The sequence below is a fragment of the Cololabis saira genome, chromosome 21 (assembly GCF_033807715.1).
Source record: "Cololabis saira isolate AMF1-May2022 chromosome 21, fColSai1.1, whole genome shotgun sequence".
Taxonomy (NCBI): Eukaryota; Metazoa; Chordata; class Actinopteri; order Beloniformes; family Belonidae; genus Cololabis; species Cololabis saira.
This window is the reverse complement of record NC_084607.1, coordinates 331,552-345,792: the sequence shown is the minus strand read 5'-3', so window position 1 is coordinate 345,792 and position 14,241 is coordinate 331,552. Positions and strand designations below refer to the sequence as shown.

General features: G+C 39.2%; 1 protein-coding gene across 1 annotated transcript in view; it reads right to left on the bottom strand.

Moving 5' to 3' along the window:
* LOC133421374 (sodium channel protein type 4 subunit alpha B-like) overlaps positions 1-12,655 on the bottom strand; it is an 82,022-nt gene extending 69,367 nt beyond the window's left edge. The window contains exon 1 of the mRNA XM_061710919.1: positions 12,572-12,655. The gene's annotated coding sequence lies outside the window, so the exon portion shown is untranslated. The remainder of the gene's footprint in view (positions 1-12,571) is intronic.
* Between the last annotated feature and the right edge of the window lie 1,586 nt (positions 12,656-14,241).

The following is a 14,241-nucleotide window of genomic DNA, read 5'->3' as shown; positions in this document are numbered from 1 at the left end:
AATTGTTTTAAATTATGTTGTTGTTTTTTCCCAAGTTACCGATGGTTCTACAATAAAAACATGAAGAGCTGAAGTGTGTATACCCTGAAAGAGAAAAAGGACTATGGCTACTGTACATCCCTGAACTACAGAAGGCCACTCTTTCAAAGAGGCTTCAGAGTGGAAAGGGCCTTCCCAGGAGACAGTCTGAGGCCTGGAGATCCAAGGCCCCTGAGTCTGCTGCCATATCACAGCCACCTCCTACACATGGACTGGTAAAAACTAAGGTGTCACGTGGAGATGCAGGTCCTCGTGATGACAGCTAAAACTTTGATTGCCTGTTGTTATATCTGTCTCAATACTCGGGAGCAAAGCTCCAGGATTTCAGGACAGAGTAAAATAATTCACTGACATAATTTCTTGTTCATGTCTTGTCACAATCCCTAAATAAATGTAGCTGTAATTGCAAATGATCTGATTATCATAACCTATTTTCTCATAACTTCTCACTTGAATCAAAATCTCTGGGAGATTCTCTGCATTTGGTGTTTTTCACAATGAATATAATTCGGAATCGGAAAGATATATATATTTTTTATTCTGTAAACAAGGACAGAACTCAACATTTCTGATTTGTACATAATAAAATGTATAAAAATAAAAACTATTTACATTGAAAGTGTAACCCAGCTAAACACTGTTATTCACACCAGCCAGTGCAAAAGAAATCCGGTGTACTGGTTGTTTGGAAGATTACAGATAGGTTTCCTGACCCAAACTACACAGCTTGGGATGACAACCTGATTTCCTTCCGCATGCCGCAACTCTCAGCTCCACTCCAGGCTTCTGGTGGTCATCGTGGCGAAGATGTTGTTCCAGGCAGCCCGGGCCGGCCACAAAACCCCATCTTCTAATATAAAATACTGCATGTGTGCCATATGATTACTTCTGCAGAGCTTCTCCAGGTCTGTGGGCATGTCCCTGCAGTTTGTGCAGCTGGGGTTCATCTGGACCACCTGGACTTGGACGCTCAAGTAACGCCATCACATCAAACACCAGGCCTGGCAGCCTGGTCACGACCTGCCCCAGAAAGGTTTTCATCTGTGGTGGAGTCAGGGCTTTGAGGTTATCCTACACATAAAGCATTTATTTGATATTTTATGTTATTGTACGAGATTGCATTACGAGATTTCCTGGATGACATGAGTTATCTAACCCAGCTAACAAATAAATAAATGTTACGCCAGAGAGTTGCCTTTGTAATTGTCTTTCCACAGCCAAACCTTATTTTTTGACCCTTAGAAACACGTCTACCTGCAAGTAATAAATTACCCTCTCGATTGTAAATGCAGTGATGTAAGTTAGATGTGATCTGCACACATCAAGCCAACATTTCTTTATAAAATAACATGCTCAACATGCAAACATTATGCTAAAAACAAGCGAAAATGCTAATAAAGTCATTTTTGTGGCAAAATCCGGTAATATTACTGTACCTTGTCGGTCGACGTTGCTCCTCTTTGCATTTCGTGCTCCATAGGTTGTAAACAAACACACGTGTCTGAATAGGAGGAGTCAGCCCGGCACCAACGCTCCGTGTAGAGAAACGCTGCTGTCTGTGTCTCATGTTGACATCTAGAACTCTGTTAGAGTTGTAGGAAATCAGACCTTTTCTAACAGACTTTGGGAAATCGGCAAAATACGATGTCACCTTAAAAAACATGAGCAGTTTCCAGGGTTTCTGGGCTGCAGCTGGAGAACAGGAGAAGCCGTGACGTCACTCTCCTGCGCCGCTGGGATTGCGAATTCATTTTGAATATTGTACACTTTTTGCGGGCAGAGCATGAAAAAGAAAAAGCAATGTCTTCTTTGTTTTCTTTTTGATTATGACATAAAATGTGCAGCGTAAAGAATAAAATTAAAATGCAATTCGGATTATATATTATCAATTTTAGTTTAGACTCAAATAATGCAGCTACATTCTTAAAATGAAAAAGCATTTCTGCAAATGCATTTTAATTTTCAAATTTTACATTTAAAATTGAATATTGTGAACTATTTGCTGAGGCATGATTTGAAAATTAAATCTCAAACGTCTTTTTCTTTTTAATTTGAATTAAGTACAAGAATGAGCAGTGTTGAATACGAAAATTAAAATGCAATTCGTATTATATATTATCAATTTTATTTTTGACTCAAATAATGCAGCTACATTCTTAAAATGAAAAAGCATTTCTGCAAATGCATTTTAATTTTCAAATTTTAGATTTAAAATTGAATATTGTGAACTATTTGCTGAGGCATGATTTGAAAATTAAATCTCAAACGTCTTTTTCTTTTTAATTTGAATTAAGTACAAGAATAAGCAGTGTTGAATACGAAAATTAAAATGCAAATCGGATTATATATTATCAATTTCATTTTTGACTCAAATAATGCGGGCACATTCTTAAAATGAAAAGGGATTTCCGCAAATGCATTTTAATTTGAATATAGTCCCTCATATGCTTCCATACTAGTGTTTGTATAAACTATTCATTTTTAGTTTGTACAAAATTCATTTGCAAGTAAAGTCAACTTAATTTTGATAAATACACAAATACATAAGAACATGCTGACAAACTCTGTGCAATGTATGACGATATTGTGAAATGTCTCACTGCCTCCAGTGAACCCTTTTGTAAAAGTAAATGTAAGGTACCTAACATCAGACCTGGGTGGAATGAGTTTGTGGCTGAGCAGTATGCGGAGGCAAGGAGGGCTTTTAGACTCTGGTCAGAGGCAGGTAGGCCTAGACAGGGGGAATTGTTGGATATCAAAAAACGCACCAATGCTAGATTTAAATATGCACTCCGTTTTATTAAGAAAAATGAAAATACAATGAGGGCAGACTCACTTGCCAGAAAACTACAGAATAACAGCCTTACTGACTTCTGGAAAGAGGTTAAAGTCATGAATAACAACAAAACTCCTCTACCGTCTGTGATTGAAGGTGTTAGTAGCCCAGAAAAAATAGCTGAGCTATGGCGTGAGCATTACTGTAACCTTTTTAATTGTGTTAAAGGTAACGTAGTTAGTATCAATCATGAACATACTGGTCTCTTTGCAGATGTGATAGTTAGGGCAGCAGATGTCTATGATGCCACTAACATGTTGGATAACAACAAAGCTTGTGGCATGGACTGCATTACTGCAGAACATTTAAAAAATGCCAGCTTTAAGCTCTTTCCTTTGCTTTCCATGTGGTTTACTGCTTGTCTGGTTCATGGGGTCCTGCCCAATTCTATCATGTCTGTAGAGTTAGTGCCTGTGCTTAAAGACAAGGCTGGTAAGCTCAGTAGTATTGATAATTATCATCCTATTGCATTGGCCAGCATCTTGTCTAAAGTACTGGAGAGAATACTTTTAACAAAGTTAGAAATGTATGTTCTTACTTCTGACAACCAGTTTGGATTTAAAAGAAAACATGGAACTGACCTCTGTATATATGCTCTTAAAGAGATTGTATTTAAGTATACAAGCCTAAACACATCTGTATTTTTATGTTTTATTGATGCGTCAAAGGCTTTTGATCGTATTAATCATGAAAAATTATTTGTTAAATTGTTAGATAGAGGTGTTCCTAAATTCTTGGTGAGAATTTTAGTGTTTTTGGTATGCCCATCAAATGTTAAAGTAAAATGGGCCAATGTGGTATCTGCTCCATTTTGTGTTAGTAACGGAATGCGGCAAGGCGGAATTTTGTCCCCTTTTTTATAATGTTTATATCGATGGATTATCAAATCAATTGGACAGGTTAAAAACTGGTTGTCTTGTGGGTAACACTATTGTTAATCATCTTATGTACGCGGACGACTTGGTACTGCTTTGTCCATATAGTTCTGGGCTGCAGCAGACGTTGAAGGTGCTCTCAGTATGGCCTTGATCATGATGTAAAGTATAACGCTAAGAAAAGCCACATAATGATAGTTAGAAGTGTTGGGGACAGGAAATCAACTTTTCCCACTTTTTATTTGGCAGACAGCCCCCTTGATGTATGTGAGGAAATTAAATATCTAGGTCATGTCATTTCTGATGACTGGACGGATGACAAAGACTTGTATCGACAGCGCTGTAAAATGCATTCTCAAGCTAAAGTGCTTATCAGGAAGTTTTATATGTGTTCTGACTCTGTGAAGTGTTCCCTGTTTCGAACCTACATCACACCGATATATACTGCTCACCTGTGGTCTAACTTTAAGAAAAAGAGCATGCAGAGGCTCAAGGTAGCATACAATGATGCACTTAGGTTGCTGCTGCGTGTTCCTAGGTGGCATATGGCCAGTCAATTGTTTGTGTCCAACAGAGTGCCAACTTGTGAGGCTCTTAAGACAGTTGATGTTTGGTTTTATGTGTCGATTGGACAAATCAGAGAACCACATAATTGAAGCTTTAGTCAGCCCATTGAAAAGCTGCTATAGATTCACCTCTAGGCTAAGGTGGCATTGGTGCAATAGCTTGTATGTTTTATAAATTGAATATTTAATATTTTTGTATTTCTTTTTTTATACGTTTTATATTGTATTATGTTTTATATGGACCTGTGTATGCAAAAAAGTTGATATATAAATAAAGTAAACTTAACACAATTAAGTTGACTGTACTTGCAAAATGTATTATTTACATAAAAAAATATGTAGTTTAAACTAAGACTAGTATTTCTTGATTTACATAATCTCATGCAAAAAGTTTACTTGTTTTTTTATTAAGTAGATCCAGCCAGATATTTGTATGAGTGTAGGGACCCCAGGGTCTGAGTCTCCTGCTCAACACCTTCAGCATTCAGGGGAACCCGGCCGGCCCAAGCCTCCCTGGGGCCCTCAGGACCGGAACAAGCCTCCCTGGGGCCCTCAGGACCGGAACAAGCCTACCATGATACCTGAAACAGAGCAACATCACCAGCCTGAATGACTGCAGACCTGGGACACAAACCCCCATCACTAACCCCATCTGAACCAGGACCAGGACCAGGACCTGGACCTGGACCAGCACCAGCAGGTCCAACATCAGCATCATTACAGCCTGATTCACCACCGCAGATGAACCAGAACCTCCAGAACCAACTGAGAACTGGGACAAATCTGTAACAACCAGGAAAACAAAGTTCCAAGATCTTCTACTACTGAACTCTCAGACATCAGAATATATGTGTTATCTTTTCAGCTCTTATTCAATATCAATTATTGATCCTCTTTACCAGCTTTGGGTTCAGGTGTTAGAATGTGACTTACAGGTGTAAATATCAGTTATTGATCCTCTTAGGTGTTAGTATCTGATTTACAGGTGTGAAATATCAGTTATTGATCCTCTCAGGTGTTAGTATCTGACTTACAGGTGTGAAATATCAGTTATTGATCCTCTCAGGTGTTAGTATCTGACTTACAGGTGTGAAATATCAATTATTGATCCTGTAAGGTGTTAGTATCTGACTTGCAGGTGTGAAATATCAGTTATTGATCCTCTCAGGTGTTAGTATCTGACTTACAGGTGTGAAATATCAGTTATTGATACTCTCAGGTGTTAGTATCTGACTTACAGGTGTGAAATATCAGTTATTGATCATCTCAGGTGTTAGTATCTGACCTACAGGTGTGAAATATCAGTTATTGATCCTCTCAGGTGTTAGTATCTGACTTACAGGTGTGAAATATCAGTTATTGATCCTCTCAGGTGTTAGTATCTGACCTACAGGTGTGAAATATCAGTTATTGATCCTCTCAGGTGTTAGTATCTGACTTACAGGTGTGAAATATCAATTATTGATCCTGTAAGGTGTTAGTATCTGACTTGCAGGTGTGAAATATCAGTTATTGATCCTCTCAGGTGTTAGTATCTGACTTACAGGTGTGAAATATCAGTTATTGATACTCTCAGGTGTTAGTATCTGACTTACAGGTGTGAAATATCAGTTATTGATCATCTCAGGTGTTAGTATCTGACCTACAGGTGTGAAATATCAGTTATTGATCCTCTCAGGTGTTAGTATCTGACTTACAGGTGTGAAATATCAGTTATTGATCCTCTCAGGTGTTAGTATCTGACCTACAGGTGTGAAATATCAGTTATTGATCCTCTCAGGTGTTAGTATCTGACTTACAGGTGTGAAATATCAGTTATTTATCCTCTCAGGTGTTAGTATCTGACTTACAGGTGTGAAATATCAGTTATTGATCCTCTCAGGTGTTAGTATCTGACTTACAGGTGTGAAATATCAGTTATTGATCCTCTCAGGTGTTAGTATCTGACTTACAGGTGTGCTGCCCTCTGCTGATTGGTTCTCTTCAGCAGAGCTGCTGTTCCCTTGTTGCTCCTCCAGAGATCCAGGATGCTTTTCCTGCCCATTTCAGCAGCAGGTGCACCAACTCCAGTCACAATATCAGTCACAATTCAGGTCACAATTCAGGTCAAAATTCAGGTTTGACTGGTTTTGCTGGTTTTACTGTAGTTGTTCCACTTCCCCGTCTGTTCTACTGGTCTGTGTTTCTGTCCTGCTGAGTCTTGGACTTATAACCTCCTTTACACACACACACACACACACACACACACACACACACACACACACACACACACACACACACACACACACACACACACACACACACACACACACACACACACACACACACACACACACACACTACAACACTTGTATTGATGGCAGGAAGTGGCATCACAGTAAAAGAATGTTCAAAACAACCAGGAAAAGGTCACATTTCTAGGTTTTTTGAGAAACTTGTTTCACATTTGAAGGTTCAACTCTGGAAAATAAGTTAATGATTTAAAGGAGCATTAGATGCAAAGTAATCTTCTCCAGAATTGGTCTAAAAGGACCAGTGTAAACAAAAGTATGAAATCTAATGGCTGTCTCCAAAGTTTGGCCGTCTTGTTAGGGACTCTTTTATTTTTAAGTTTTGACGGTAGCAGAATGTTTTAATTGCTGATGCAGTTTGTTTTAAAATGTGCAGGATAATAGTCAATTTTCTACACAACTGAGGTGATGCAATGCCTCGTAGTGCTTAAGTGTTTCTAACTTCTCTCCAGTCCTGGTGTGATGAAAGCTTTTTTGTTTTTCCTTTTCTTTCTCTGTCGTGACCCGTCACTGAAGTGCAAATGTGCAATAAGCATCAGAACTTTATAGATCTGATCACTAAAACACTTAAAGTGCAATAATGGCGATGTGCAATAAGCATTAGCACTTTATAGATTTAACAATTAAAGCACTTTAAGAAGCAATAGCACTTTAAATCTCTTGCACTTAAGCACTTAGCACTTTAAATGTGATGGCCACTTATTGGTATTAATTGTAACATGTTTTTATTTCTTATTGATTGTATCTAGCTTAGTTGTGTTTTTAAATGTTGTCTTTCGTCGCTATATCTTGTCTTCCTTGTTTGCTGGTTCTGATTTTATGTTTTATGTTTGGCATTGATTTGCCACAGGGACGAATGGTGGACATTATCCTATGGCTATAACTATATATGTTTACACTTGTGTTCATTAACATGTACAGTCCCTGTCATTAAATAAATACATTTAAATTGAAATTGAAATTGCATAATGAAAGGTATTTATTGACTAAGTTGGACATCACTGAAGGCACTGGCGGTTCTAGGATCTTTCTAAACAGGGGCCAAATGTAACCTTCAGGGGCCAACAGTATTACATTTTCATCCAGAAATAGCGCTGCTTGACTGAACAACAATTGGAGACAATGCAATAAGCACATTATCCAGCAGGTGGCGGTAAAACATGTTGACTGACTGAAAAAACAGGAAACATGCATCAAGATGACCAGCCATGCCAAGAGGCTGCGACTCCAGTGTTTTATATCTATGGCTGGAGTTTCCACCAACTATACACCAGGTTACAACCCTGGATACTTGATTCCCTGTCATTGAGCATTTTCTGGACTAGGAAACAGCTGGACTATGAAACAGACAAACAACCCTAATCCTAACCCTAACCCTAACTAATCCTAACCCTAACCCTAACCCTAACTATGAAACAGACAAACAACCCTAATCCTAACCCTAACCCTAACTAATCCTAACCCTAACCCTAACCCTAACTAATCCTATAACTCTAACTCTAACTAATCCTAACCCTAAACCTAACCCTAACTAATCCTAACCCTAACCCTAACTAATCCTAACCCTAACCCTAACCCTAACTAATCCTAACCCTAACCCTAACCCTAACTAATCCTATAACTCTAACTCTAACTAATCCTAACCCTAACCCTAACCCTAACACTAACTTGTGCTATTGTCTCCCTGACTTTAAGGCTTTTTTTGATAAAAAGCTGAGCAATTCCCTGTGTCTTTTCATCCTCTCTGTCTCAATACCCGACAAACACAACAGTTTATGATTAACATAGAACATGAATCTCTTCATCTTTGAACATTCAGGTCAAAGTGCTATAATCCAACCAAACTACAACTTCATTGTTATGGATTTCTCTCTTTGAACCCAAGCGCACGACACCAGACAGGGTTAAACTCAACCAAAAACACAGCGTAGTTTAGTTGTAAACCAAAAAATTATTATTTTATCTTATTTTATTTATTTATATTATCCAATATTTTTGCTCCTGGCAGCAACAAATTCATCTTTCTGTTTATATAATTTATGTCTAATTTAATTCAGTCCCAGTTATATAAATGTTTACTGTTTATCTGTGGAGATGTTGTTACAGTGTTGTCATGACTCTTTAATGACTATTTAAATTATATAGCCAATCAATATACAGAAACATTTTGAAAAAAGAGAAAATAAGTATAACTTCAAAGGAAAATAGATCTTTAAAAAACAAAATTCAGGACCAAATTAATGGGATGTTGTTTCTGTAAAAGGTATCAGGTTATGGAACAATCTGGATACAGAAGCCAAAGATGCAAATCAAACATTACATTTAAAAGAATAATAACAGCCAGTTTGATGAATAAATATCATGATAATTGTTAAGTTAGGTGGGGTTTTCTTTCTTTTCTCTCTCTTTTTTAGCACCTTTGTCATATTTTTTTCTTTGAATCAAAAATCTGTGTTTGACGACAGCTATTTGGTGTTAATTTATAACTTTGTTGTAGTTTTTTTTATTACGTTTAATGGAAAGTGTTTTTTAAATTGCATAATTTTTCATTTGTTTTTATTATTACATTATTTTAAATGTGATTTCTTAGGAAAAATGGACAGATAAAATAAGCTTAGTCTTCTTTCTGTTCCCTTTCATTCAATGAAAGAGATTTGTTTTAATTATATGGAACTGTTTTGTTTTTCTTTTAATGAATGAAATAAAGAATAAATAATAATAAGGTTAACAATAGTTAGCAGCAGCAAAGGCTAACAAGGCACTTGGAAAGGTTGATGTTTTATTTTCTAACTAAGTCGGCCCAGCCGTCACCTCATTCCCCTTGTGATTCCCCAGATAGGTGGAATAACAAACACGTGTCTGATCATGATGGAAAGTGACCCTTTAAAGAGCCCGTGTTGACAAGTGAAGGACATGCAAAGATAAGAAATGAAAACAGGAGGGAAGTCAGCTTGATGGACGGCTTTAAACTCATGTCTCCGTCAATCACCTGATTTAAAGTCATGTCTCCGTCAATCACCTGATTTAAACTCATGTCTCCGTCAATCACCTGATTTAAACTCATGTCTCCATCAATCACCTGATTTAAACTCATGTCTCCGTCAATCACCTGATTTAAACTCATGTCTCCGTCAATCACCTGATTTAAACTCATGTCTCCGTCAATCACCTGAAACCAGTGGCGTCAATTCAGTCAAAGCTACAGTTGGTCTGGCAAGGTTAGAGTCTCAGAACTGAAGTACAGTATCAACCAACTACAGTATCAACCGACTACAGTATCAACCAACTACAGTATCAACCGACTACAGTATCAACCAACTACAGTATCAATCAACTACAGTACCAACCAACTACAGTATCAATCAACTACAGTATAAATCAACTACAGTATCAACCAACTACAGTATCAATCAACTACAGTATCAATCAACTACAGTATCAATCAACTACAGTATCAATCAACTACAGTATCAATCAACTACAGTATCAATCAACCAGCAAATACTCATCACAGAAGTTTATGTAGCTTATCTGTGTGGTAGAGAAAATTTTAACTTTTTCAAATGCAGTCTGTTGAGGAATTTATCAAAACCAGTTCAGAAGTCCGCTTGTGGGTAGTGAGTTTTTATTCAGCAGCCGGCGGTGGACATGACCAACACAGATCAGGTCTGAGTTGGTGTGCCGACCCCGGGTGATTGTGTCATGACTTTTTATACAGTAAGCTTCAAGGTACAGAAGGCAGGAAATACACAAACCAAGTGAGAGACAAAAAGTAATTTACAATCAGATGTGATCTGTGGCCAAATTTCATTATCTGGCATTTGGCCTGACTGTCACTAACTTCTAAATTACCCCATAGGGTGTTCTCGTGATTCAAGTCGGTTTGAACCAACTTCCAGGTGTCGTCTGCAGGGGGGGTGGGTAGGGAGCCAGATTCACAATTTTTGGCATGGGACAGGCTGATATCAAGATTCATATGGGTAGGAGGCAGACCCAGGATAAGATTTAAAACCCTTCAACTGGACAAAGAAAGTGGAGGATTGGCGTTGCCAAGTCTTAGAGAATACTATTACGCTGCACAGCTATGATACATAGTATATTGGTGCTCCCCGAGTTATCAAGCCAGATGGAAGGACATCAAAAAGAATATGAGCTGCCCCCCCCCCCCACACACACACAGAGTCTAGATTAGGTGGAAAAGAACATATGGATTTTAAGGACGAAAATACAATTATGAGAGAAACATTTGAAACATGGTATGTTGTCAAGAAATACAAGCTGACTGGAGAGAGTAAGCGGTTGATTTGGCCTTCATACACATCTAGATTCAGTCCAGGAATTTCAGATAGGACCTTTGAAAAGTGGAGAGATAAGGGGATAACAGCTATGTTTACACTTACAGAAAAACAACACTTATAACAACAACACAATAATTTAGACAACTTAAAGATGAATATGGATTAGAAGATCGTGATTTATATGGATATCTGCAATTAAGACACTTCTATGACACAGAAATTAAGACAGAAATTTCATTGGAAGGGAATGATGTGATTGAGGTGTTGACAGGAGCAAACTCCTTCAAAAATTGTTTCCAAACTGTATAGAGGTTTAATGAAGCAACGTGGGAGAAATACAATGTATGTAAAGGCAAAATGAGAAAAGGAATTAAACATTGAGTTGTCAGAGGATGATTGGCACTCCATGAATAAGACCCAACACACGTCAACAAGCTCCAGAGGATGGAGGGAATTTGGTTGGAAACATTTAATTTCGATTTTTTATTACTCCAACAATTAAAAATAAACAATTGGGTGAACAACAATATTGTTGGAGACAGTGTGGGCAATTGAGTGCCAACCACTCTCACATTTTCTGGACATGTATAAAAATGCAAGCATTTTGGGATGGGATCCTAACAGCCATGGAGAAAACTTTGGGATATAAGATCCCTAAGGATCCACGAGTTATGTACCTTGGACTGATACCAGGGGATGTAATAAGCAAAGAAGACATATACATCGTTAAGATTCTATCTCTTGCGGCTAAGAAAGCCATTACAAGAAATTGGCTGAAAACGGACCCACCTGGCCTGAGACAATGGCGTGATATTGTTGAGGAAATACGATTAATGGAACAGATTACCTACAGTTTACGACTCAAAACAGAGCTATATGCTGTAAGATGGGCAAAATGGTATCAATATGTAAGACAGTAGTGACCCCACCCCCCCACGCGTTTTTGTTTTTGTTGTTTTTCTTGTATCTGTCTGTTGTATCTGTCTGTTGATTTTGTTACCAATTGAAAAATGAAAAAATAAAGTTTAAAAAAAACAAAACAAACATTTACATTTTCCCCTGAAGCCGAGGTTTAGGGACTGCCGTACCTTGCAAATTTCCCCTCTGTGGGACTATTAAAGGTTTATCTTATCTTATCTTATCTTACCTTCATACCCAATTCACACCCCTGCCTGAAACTCACAACCAAACACAACAAAACTGTTTCTGGAGGATTTCAGTCTCTGTTTTGAGGTTTCAGTCTGACTGCTGAAGGGAGTCGTACCCGCAACCCCCCCCCCTCACCCTCACACACACACACACACACACACACACACACACACACACACACACACACACACACACACACACACCCTCACCCTGACATGACCTGCAGAAGTCTGAATGGTGAATCTGAACCATTCACACACTCGTGTTCCCCCGGCCGGCGTTGCCATGGCAGCAACAGCTGTTAACTTTCATCAGTTTGACCTTCTGGTGTAAAATTACAGTGAGTACGATGACCCAGCTCATTCCAACACACACACTCACACATGGACACACACACACACACACACACACACACACACACACACACACACACACACACACACACACACACACACACACACACACACACACACACACACACACACACACACTCCATTCCCAGGGCCGTATTTCTCACCTCCCTCTGATCAGCCGCCGCCTCCTCCTCAGGAATCACTGCAGGAATCTTGTTTCCTCTCCTCGTCTCCTCGTCTCCTTCTTCCTGTCAGACAAATTAAAATCTGGTCACAGCTGAAGGTTTAACGGAGTCACAAAGAAATCAATCTATAACTCTGAGCGTTCCAGCCTCGTCACCAAACTCTCGCTGAGAGGGAATAAACTGGGAATAAATCAGTCTGTGACGTCCGTCACCGTCATCTCATGGACGGTTTGATGGATTTATTGACTGAAACCAGAGACAGTCGTCTCCGTCCATCTGTCCAGCCGTCTGTCTGCCGTCTATCGGATCCCACCGGTATCAGGCGTCCACTAAAAACAGCTCCACACTCACGTAGAACCATCAGTCTTTTTAAGAATGAAAACATGAATGATAGAATCTCTGCAGGAGTTTCTGGGATAAAGTCTGTCATGAGTTAACGAGCTGAATGTGTAAAATAATCAGGTTTGTTTTAGTTTGCTCAGTTAACAACATCCATCCATCCATCCATCCATCCATCCATCCATCCATCCATCCATCCATCCATCCATCCATCCATCCATCCATCCATCCATCATCCATCCATCCATCCATCCATCCATCCATCCATCCATCCATCCATCCATCCATCATCCATCCATCATCCATCCATCCATCCATCCATCCATCCATCCATCCATCCATCATCCATCCATCCATCCATCCATCCATCCATCCATCCATCCATCCATCCATCCATCCATCCATCCATCCATCCATCCATCTTCCGCCGCCGCTTATCATCCGCTGGAGGAAGTGTCTGGGTGAAGGAAGTCTAGGCATCCCTGTTAAGACTGCTGCCCCCACGACTACCAGGAGAGAATTAAAAAGATCTAGAGGAGATAAGGAACCACCAGATCTAGGAGAGAATTAAAAAGATCTAGAGGAGATAAGGAACCACCAGATCTACCAGGAGAGAATTAAAAAGATCTAGAGGAGATAAGGAACCACCAGATCCACCAGCAGCTCCTTCATAGCTGCTTAGATACCAACGACCTTTTCAGCAGTGGTGTTTACATGGCCATGTAACCGGGTTATTACTAATATTCCGGTTAGAAAAGGTTTATTGATTCTGGGAAACGTAGTCAGTGTTGGTGTCAGAGGCAGGATGACCGACCCAGTAGTTGTGGAAAGCTCTCACTGAGTGAAGATACTCTAGCAGGTGAAGGTTCAGAGGTCACGACCTCACAGTTACCAGCAGGTTCCGAGGTCACAACCTCACAGTTACCAGCAGGTTCAGAGGTCACGACCTCACAGTTACCAGCAGGTTCAGAGGTCACGACCTCACAGTTACCAGCAGGTTCAGAGGTCACGACCTCACAGTTACCAGAAGTAATCCTGAGGTCAAGAAAGAACAAGCTCACAGGAACTAACCCTAACCCTAACATAACTAACCCTAACCCTAACAGAACTAGCCCTAACCCTAACATAACTAACCCTAACCCTAACATAACTAACCCTAACCCTAACATAACTAACCCTAACCCTAACATAACTAACCCTAACCCATAGGAACTAACCCTAACCCTAACATAACTAACCCTAACCCTAACATAACTAACCCTAACCCTAACATAACTAACCTTAACCCTAACATAACTAACCCTAACCTT